The sequence below is a fragment of the Monopterus albus genome, unplaced genomic scaffold, assembly GCF_001952655.1.
Source record: "Monopterus albus unplaced genomic scaffold, M_albus_1.0 scaffold26.1, whole genome shotgun sequence".
Taxonomy (NCBI): Eukaryota; Metazoa; Chordata; class Actinopteri; order Synbranchiformes; family Synbranchidae; genus Monopterus; species Monopterus albus.
The window spans coordinates 2,333,217-2,342,502 of NW_018127906.1; the positions used below are offsets into that span (position 1 = coordinate 2,333,217).

Sequence of the window (9,286 nt, forward strand, 5' to 3'; positions counted from 1 at the left end):
CTGAGATGACATGAATATCTGCATGAATGAATGGATGAATGACATTTTATTATAGACTCAGAGTCCAAGTTCAAAAACTAAAAAAACAAACTTGTAAACATGCTGCTCTTTTCCATCGCTGTCAGGATCGACACTAAAAGCTCTGAATAATCTCTTTCTTGCCCAAAACCAAACAGCAGGGAGCCATAAAACCAGCCCAGCAAACACCAGTCCACACTTCACAGACATACATTTCTATAATAACTAAAAATGACAAGATCACTCCTTTAGTGTTTCACAGGATCCTTGTAGAAAATATTTATCTCAGATTAAGCCACAGGGAACTTCCTTCTTACAGAGAGCTGCTGTTACAACATGTTTCTGCTCTGACAAACACTTCAACAGTACATGAGACGGTCCAAACCAGCTTCTGACTTGGTCCAATTCTCCCTGTATTTTCCACCGTGCTGAATGGCTCAATATGCTTTACTCTGGTTTGGATCTTAACAAATGGCAGAGTGCTCTGTGTAAAAAGGAGCAAGATGTTTTCAGCTAAATAAAATATGAAAGGTGGAGAAGGAGAAGAGGGTCTGAGCTGCTTCTTAGAGGGTGTTACAGGTAATGACAGATGGTGGGAGGTGATATTAGGGTGTTTTCTTTCTTTCAGTGTTTCCTTGAGCAGGGGATGCTGGGGTTAAAGAATGCAGAGAAAAACCTGGCAGGCTGCAGAGCTGAGCGTGTGGGCGTACCGCCGTACCATGAAGCCTTTTCACACTGGCTGGCGCTGATACTTTGATACCTAATGGACTCTCCGTTCAGCTTCCACATGAGCTGTTGAACTGCTCTGAAAACACACTTCTCTGCCTCGAATGGGGAACAATACTAGGAGCAGGGCTGTTCACTCGCGCCGTTTGTCCACTTATGCTCTTGGATTTGAGCTTCTGTATAATTATAAAGTCAAATGGGAAATCATTTTTCTTCTTCCAGAAAAGGCTGATTAATCAAAATACTACTATACTGAGCCATTCCAGTTGGTGTTACCTAGATTTGATTGATCACATATTTGTTGCACCGGCACACTACACCTTATTATGAACCCTGGGTTGCCATTTTAAGTTATTTTTTTTACTTCCTGTATTCATTACAACAGGTTTCAAATTTGATTTTTTCCACTGTGCAAACATTCATCTGTACCTGACAGGGAACGTTTCAGGAAACAGGTGATTCTCGAGTTGTTTTGGCATTAGCTCGCCATTTTAAGAAAAACATTTGAAAGATGCATACAATTAAAGCGGGGGATTAAGGTGAACAAAGAGGCACTATGATATCATTTCACTAATTTGTGTTGACAACGTCAAAGAAAGGCAACCCTCCAGCTCCAGCGTGATGATGGAGCTGCACCCAGAAGTGCAGCATGACTGACAGTTTTAGCTCACAGGAAGCAGTGCAACAGCTATTCTCTCCTAAACCTCTGCTGTGCTTAAATAAGACAAGTATTTTGAAAACCACTGAACATTAGATCTTACTATATTTTATACGTGCCACTCAAAACTATCCACAGTAAATTTCTTAGACATTTAGTCCTCAGTTGTTGAGCTATATTATACAGGTGTTGTAGATGGACATAGTAACCAGCAACTTGCCACAAATAAACAAAGCTGCTCACAACATAGCTTCAGATGGGCGAGGCTAAAAATCCAACTGAGACAAAAGATGTTTGGGATTTTTATCATTAACGTGACACATTCGTTTGGCTGCAACCAACTCTACAGTTTCATTTTCTTTTCAGCATATTGAAAACTGTAAGCCTGTGTTTCCACTGCATTAAAATGGCAACAGCAAAGAGCAAACAGTGCACCAGCAGAGACAGAAGCTCCTGTTTGTGCAGGTACACGAGGTCGTGCGTGGCGCTCCCAGTGTGGCAGCTATGAATGTTCCACCCACACATTCAAGCGAATTAGCACTTGTCATAGACAACCAGCAGACAGTCTCTTATCTTCTCGTGTATAGCAGTGCTTCATAAATGATGCAAAGCAAAAGTTTTGCGTGGTAGATTTTTCATGCAAAGTCAAGAGGAAGACAACTACAGAGACAAGATGAAAGAGAAGAGGAACTGGAGGGAAATATCAGGAAAACAGAGTGCTCCCGGCGAGTCCTGAGTTCAGTCAGAGGCTGAACTGAACACAAACATGCAGAAACACTCCCACAAACCCAGGGGCTGCTTCAAGCTAGCTTCCAGCTAACATCTCCTCAGCTGGGACACTGAACGTTATGCACAGGCAGCACAGCCAAACAAATGTCCGGTGGTCAAATTTGTGCAAATGATGCAAGATGAAAAGTTTGCTTCACTTTCTCTTTGAACATCAACAGTAACATCAATCTAAATCAATACTATACCATATATAAAAATATTGTATAGAAACTGTGCAGCTGAAACAAGGGGCTGTCCCCTGAGGGTTCCTACACACAGGGTTGCAATGGTATGAGAGCTTCATTGTATGATTACTGTCTCAGAAAATATCACAGTTTCAGCTTATTACATTATTACACAATTACTATTATCAGCTATAAGGACCCTCAAATGAAAACAGGTTTTGTTTTTAAATTGCAAGTGACTGTACCAGCTGATCGAGCTGGACTGGAGAGCTAGACTGACCCTAAAGAATAAACTGATTGTAAAGATGGTTTAAAAAAGAGCATATAAGTAAAGCATGTCAGTTTACATCTTAGCACCAGCAGTAGAGGGAGCATTCACATCCTTTACTTCAGTAAAAGTACTACTATCACACCGTAAAAGCACCTACTCTGTTACAAGTAAAAGTCCTGTCCTGACAAGTTTAATTAAAAACATTATCATGAAAATGTACATAAAGTATTGAAAGTAGAAGTAGACTGCTCACTGCAGGAAAATGTTATACTGTATATGATGTACTGTTACAAAATTATATATGATATTATTACATTACCAGCCTGTCTCATGCACTGATGTAAAAGCAGGACATGACTGTTGCTGCTGGTTGAGCATTGAACACGCACTGTGTATGACCGTCAGTTTTCATAGTGTGGCATACAATGAAACCGGTGTAGCGCTGCAGCCGTACCTACACACTCACCTGGACACCAAACACTTTCACTGACTCAGATGGTCTTGTTTGTTGAAATTCAGGGAATTAATATGATTTAAGGGAGAAACGTGAACTCATCCAGGACTAAAGGTGTTAAAACAGTTTTACACCTTAGATCTCCATCACAAAGTTTTCCCCAGAACGGTGAAAGAGAAGAATGAAGCATACTGATGAAGTCAGGTCTTGAAGAATAAAAAGGGACTGTCAAGGTCACCCGCTCATTTTCAAAAACCTCTGAAGCCTCGGATCTTTGTCAAATTCACCAGGGGAGGATACTTCTGCCTTCTGCCTGTCTGATTTCCACATTTTCAAACAATAACCTCCTGTCAATCACAGCCCAGTGGAGCCGACAGACAAAACCAAAGCAGAGCTCTTCCACCAGCTCCAGTCTATAAAGCAGAAACGAAAGATGCCTTTTATGCTGAGCTTTAAATTGATGTTTTTCTTTCTCAGCGAGAGGAACTGAGATCGACACAAGCGAAAATGAAAATGAGGGGAAATAAATACTTCCCAACATTGTAAAATATCAGAAAATGATCTTCAGGGATGGAAAGTGGTGAAGATAAACAGTAGAAACTTAAATCTCTCCTGACCCTGAACACATTCTGCAGACTCCTTTAGACATTGGTACTGTATAAACTCACAGTTTCCATCTTTGGCTAATGGATAAGGCCCTGCCAAGAAAATTCAAATTAACGCACAGACTTTGGGTAAAACTGATTAAAACCTTGAGTCAAAGTTGTTCTTTAGGGGTGTCAGTTATTTCTAATGAACTCTAAGTTTGCATTAGAGGCTCCAAAATCACTTTAATTTCTCAAATCCAACTTCACTTCCTGAGAAACATGTATACGTCACTATTTTCTGACATTTTATAAACCAAACAATCAGTCGTTTAAGAAGAGCATAATTTAACTCTCTCAAGCTGACAAAGGGCTGTGTGTGCATTCACCCGGGTTTACTGTAGCTAAAAATGTCAAAGATTCACGAGTATGTACAAGCAGCACATGCACTACGTGGTTCAGTGTCACTGTCTCCAGCAGCAGTAGATGTCAGCTGCTTTCATCCAACAAGTTCCACATAATATCTGCTCGGCACGAAACAGCAGTTAAGCCCTTTCAGACCTGGCGGCCGCAAATTTGCAAGTGACACGTAGCAGTTGCTTTTTTAGCATTCAGACATAGATCTGCTGTACTCAGAAATTTCTTCTGAGCAAATGCAGTGTAATGAATGAAGCAGCCACAGTCTTTCATTCAGTGTTAACAGTTTAAACAGCCCTAATCAAACTTGACTGCCCTGAGAGACCCTTTTAATTCAACACACACTCCTTGTAAAAATTCTGTGACTATGACTCACAGCTTAACAGCTGTAAAAGTCTTTGCACACGTCAAATCGGACGGCTCAGCAGACGTGACTCACACCCGGTGGTTTGTCCTTGTTTAAAAATCCACATCAAGCGTCCGCAGTCAGACATTTTGTGCCTTTAGAAAATGTTGTTCAGCTTTGGAAAGATGTCTGTCTGGCAGGCTGTTAGATAACTGTCTGACCACGCTGACTGAAGCTCGCTCCAGCTGAGATTCTTTGAAAATGAAAGGATAAACAACATCAAAGTGCTGATGATTATCAGCCCAGGTGTAGACGGGACGTGTGTGAATCCTGCTGAGGACCAGTGACCTTTGCCTGATAACACCCAGAATAACAAGGATGGTCCTCCATAAGCTCCTGTCAGTGAGCATCAGAAGGGAAACAACCACAGATATTACCATTAAAGTTTCATTCATTTTCTCTTCAAATTTGCACATTTTCATTTGTTTAAATTTGTTCACTGCTACTTAGATAAGGAAGTTAACAAATAAAGAACATTTACAGCCAAAAAAGGCAATAAACTGATTTGAATTCACAACACTGCTGCCTTTGTCACACTATATTACTCTATATTGAATTGAGAGCCATCATTAACACTTTTTTCTTTTCAGCATCATTAACACGTGAAGTGTAATTTGGTGAATGTGAAACAATGTGCATTAAACCTGTGCAGCTGCTCTTCACTTTCGTCGTGTTCACGCTGATGGACTGATGCAAAACACTAAGTGACAAAATGAAAATCTGTGGGTGACTGTGTCGTGTGAAAGCTCTGGCAAGGCTCCAACTGAAGGTCAGATCAACACATTAAAAACACAGAGCACCGTCTTTTTATTAGTCTCCTCTCTAACATCAAGCTCTCTGAAAGGAAATTATGGGACTAAAGAAGGTAGTACGATTCCGCTGGGTTTTTTCTCAGCTGTGAAACTGAGAGAAGCTTATTTTGGCCTCAAATCCTCAAACTGTTTAAAACGTTTTACATCACAGCTCCAGGCTGTTGGCCACTGACTGGACTGTAATCTGACTGATCCAGCCACAAACATGGCATCATTTTTAATAAACAACATGCACTGCCTTTGTATTAAACTGCTAATGTACAGACTGCGGGGCTATAGCAGGTGCACTTGGCCTGCTTATGCAATACAGCAAACAACATGTGTGAATGGATGTAATTACCATGACTGCATTGTGTATTTCAGCACTGAACACACGAGTGATTTAAATATTTGATTTATTTCAATGAAAATCTGACAATGTGAATCTGCTGTTACTGTTAGAATGTCGTTATTAAGCTCACTTTCTGCACACCAGAAGAAACACTGGGATTATTCTGAGTAAAAAACATTTACACTGGGTCCAACATCAGGTCACTGAGCACCATGAATCACCATACTGTGCATCGCTAACAGACCAAGGTCATGTCTGCTTGATGTGAAGATAAAAATTGCATTAAAACACACTATTTCTCCTACTGTGTTGTACAACAGTCAACTACTGAGCGATGGGGAGTGCCCGTGTGTCCTCAGCCAAATTCTTCTTCTCTCTGCGTACTGACACAGTGGCATCAAATTAAACAGAAACTAAATGTGTATCTGTAAAAACTAATAATACCAGAAAGTGACTGATATGAGAGCATTCTGCACAAACCCAGGGCTTTAAAAATTATTCTTTATATGCACAAACTAGTGGGGATTGGTCCAGGTAATAGATTCATTTATTACTAACCTTCCATGAACCTTCGTTTCTCCTTTAGTATCTGTGGATTGTGATCATGTGTGTGCATTTAAAAAACATGCTGCAGACTCTAAGAACACTATACGGTGGTGTCTTTATGTGGAAATGATTTCTGAAAATTAACGGCTGCATTCAAGGACCTGACAATGACATGTTCAGACATTAATTTTTAAAAGAAAGACTGGCTGCTTCCCAAATCTCCATACATGGGTCCACATTTCCCTAACTTGTCTTTGCCTTGTGTCTTAGTCCCACCCATGTAAGGCACAGAGAGAAGATGCAAAGATAAAATGTGAGGAGAGGAGTCAAGGAAACACATTTTTAGAAACATGAGACGTCCTTTCCTCTGATTCTTCATCTGAAACATCCAATCACAAATGATTTCTGATAAAGTGGCGTGTCGGTCCATCTTCTTCAAAGGATGGTCTCCAGCAGTCTCCTTGCTCCTCAGAGCGGATATAACAATCAAATAAGGAGAATGAGATTTACCGAGTGTCCTGCAGAGAGTGCTGCATTATGGGTTGTTTGTAGCCTTACCAAGCCTGTTTATAGTGTCTCCCTTTGGGTTGCTTTGTTAGCCCAGTTTAACCTGCAGGACTTTGTGACGGCTTATGTGATGTTATGTTGGAGGAATTTAACTTATGATAAAGACCAAATCATCACCAGACATCTTTGCTACAGAAACAGACCACAACCAAATCATCTGTCAAGCAGCCACAGAAGATAAGCACAAAAAGACAGAAAAGCACTGTCAGCATAAATGATTCCGATCGCACCAGGAGCCCAACAGGAAAGTGTGTGCAAACGTGACTAACAGACACAATGTGGGCTTTACACATTTTTTTGCTTTTATGTTGTGATTACTCGAACTGGAATCGAACAAAACTACTGAAATCCTGAAAAATGGAACATGTCTAAAGTCTATGTTATCATTAACTAGATAAAGATGGTGGTCCATGTGATTTATGTAGGATTCACACCTAAACTGAATGGAACCCCTTAAAATGTCTTGTAAACAAGATTCACTTACAGCCAGCGGTCTGGGAGTCTTCGAGGACCAACAAACATGTTGAATGTGTTTCCTTCCTCATTAATGCTATTTTAAAAAACTACTGTGACGATCTTTATATCCGTACCGCCCGGCCCTGCTCTCCATCTGAATGCTCACCCGCTCGGGATCAGCTGTTTACATGCACCATCACACCCCAGTCACAATTCTCCATGAATAAACCAAATTCTGTCAACATCGCCATGGAAACCGAGCCTGTGCAAACCTGTTAAAACCAACCAGGTAAACAGGACGACCCGTGAGCTGCAGGTTTCACAACATCTTGTCTCAGTCGTTGGTTGAACTCAAAGCAGTTACAGTAATTAGGATGGGATGAACAACCAGCTACTGAGGAGCACGTTAGCTACCCTGTGAGGTGATCACAATTCAAGATAAACCAATAAGAGCTGAGAGGAACGGAGTGTTTTTGTTGTTTCATCTTTATTCAGACTGCAGGGATCCAGACTGACAGACAGAAAGTGATAGCAGTGCAGCTGCTGTCATTCACAGACAAACTCAAGTGCATCTTATTGTCATGTAGATGAAAGTCTGGGCCTCAGCAGCGGCAGCACAACTGCTCTTATTTCTGTCAGCAAGGCTGGATTTTTATCCACTCATTATTAGAGCCATTATTAGGTATTTTAATTTGACCCTTTTGAGCCACACTAGCAGCACAATTAGTTCCCTACAGAATCAAACATCTCAACGACTCCTGCATGTGCTGCAATGACATTTAGTACAGACATTAACTCTTAATGAATCTCCTGAATTTGACTGCATTAATGCATCATACAATCTTACAGTTTGACCTGATTACTTCAGCTCTCACAAAAAGTGTAACAGGTATAAATTGCAAACAGAAAACTGCAGTTGAACATTTGTGGTACAGACTGAACTGGCCAGTGCTGAGTCTGTGGGACGTCAGGGACACATGTCACAGCAGCTGGACAGCAGCTGAACAGCAGTCTGGAAGGGGTTTTAGGAAAAACAAATGTGGTATTTCTTGAACAGCTGTTGTGTATTATTTCTGTTTGAAAATCAAATGCTAAGACCTCGATGGCAGCGTAGTGAGTGGTGCGTTCATCCAATCAGGTGTAGGAAGGGTTCATGCTGATGTCTGAGCGAAGGAGACGACTGTCAGTCACACATTGGTCCTTAAAAAGGCTCCAGACATCATCAGCTGGCGGCGCAGACCTTTCATTTGGATTTGTTAAACACAACTAATAGCATTAGTAATGGCTGCATTCCATTTACACCTGAAACTTTCCGGCTGGAACCAGTCAAAATGTTTGCCTGGAGGTTTTATAAGGAAACTAATAATCCTGTTCAGGCTTTAGCGCCGTCTTTGACATAAACATTAAAAAAATCTAAATTCTTTCATCAACACAAACACGTCTTAAATTCTAGGACATTTTTCAGGAATAGCTTTACATGTCAAAGCCCTAATAACGCAGGTTTGTCTGTCCAACTCTTTGCCCTACAGAGTACGTTCTTACACAACGCTAACGTTATCGAATGTATTAAGTAGGAAACCTGATGCAGCCTGAATTAAATCTCTTTTTTACTTTTGTTTTATTTTAATATCCACTTCTGGAAAATAAAGTCTGACTAACAATTTTATGGATCTGTTTGCAACTCCAAGTCAACATAGTGGTCAAAATGACTTTAAGGACGAGATGGGACGTTTTTACTTTTTCAGCAACCCTGAATGTCTAGAGAGACTCAACCTGACACCATAGACTGTTCTTTGTCCCTCCCATCATGTACAAACTACAGTACACAAAACACAGCCTCCAGTTTGAAGGATAAGGATAACCACCTTTATTGGCCAAGTATGTCACACACAAGGAATTTGTTTCCGGTACAGAACCGATGGCAGCCATCTGCGGTGCCAACTCAACCAATGGCTCTAACCATCGGGGGCAATGGGGGTTCAGTGTCTTGCCCAAGGACACTTCGACACATAGACTGCAGGCACCGAGATTAGAACCCTCACCCTTCCAGTTGGGAGACGAATGCTCTCACCACCGAACCAACGTCA

General features: G+C 41.0%; 1 protein-coding gene across 1 annotated transcript in view; it reads right to left on the reverse strand.

Annotated features, from left to right (window-relative positions):
* znf608 (zinc finger protein 608) overlaps positions 1 to 9,286 on the reverse strand; it is a 45,786-nt gene that overhangs the window by 34,093 nt on the left and 2,407 nt on the right. The window lies entirely within an intron of this gene.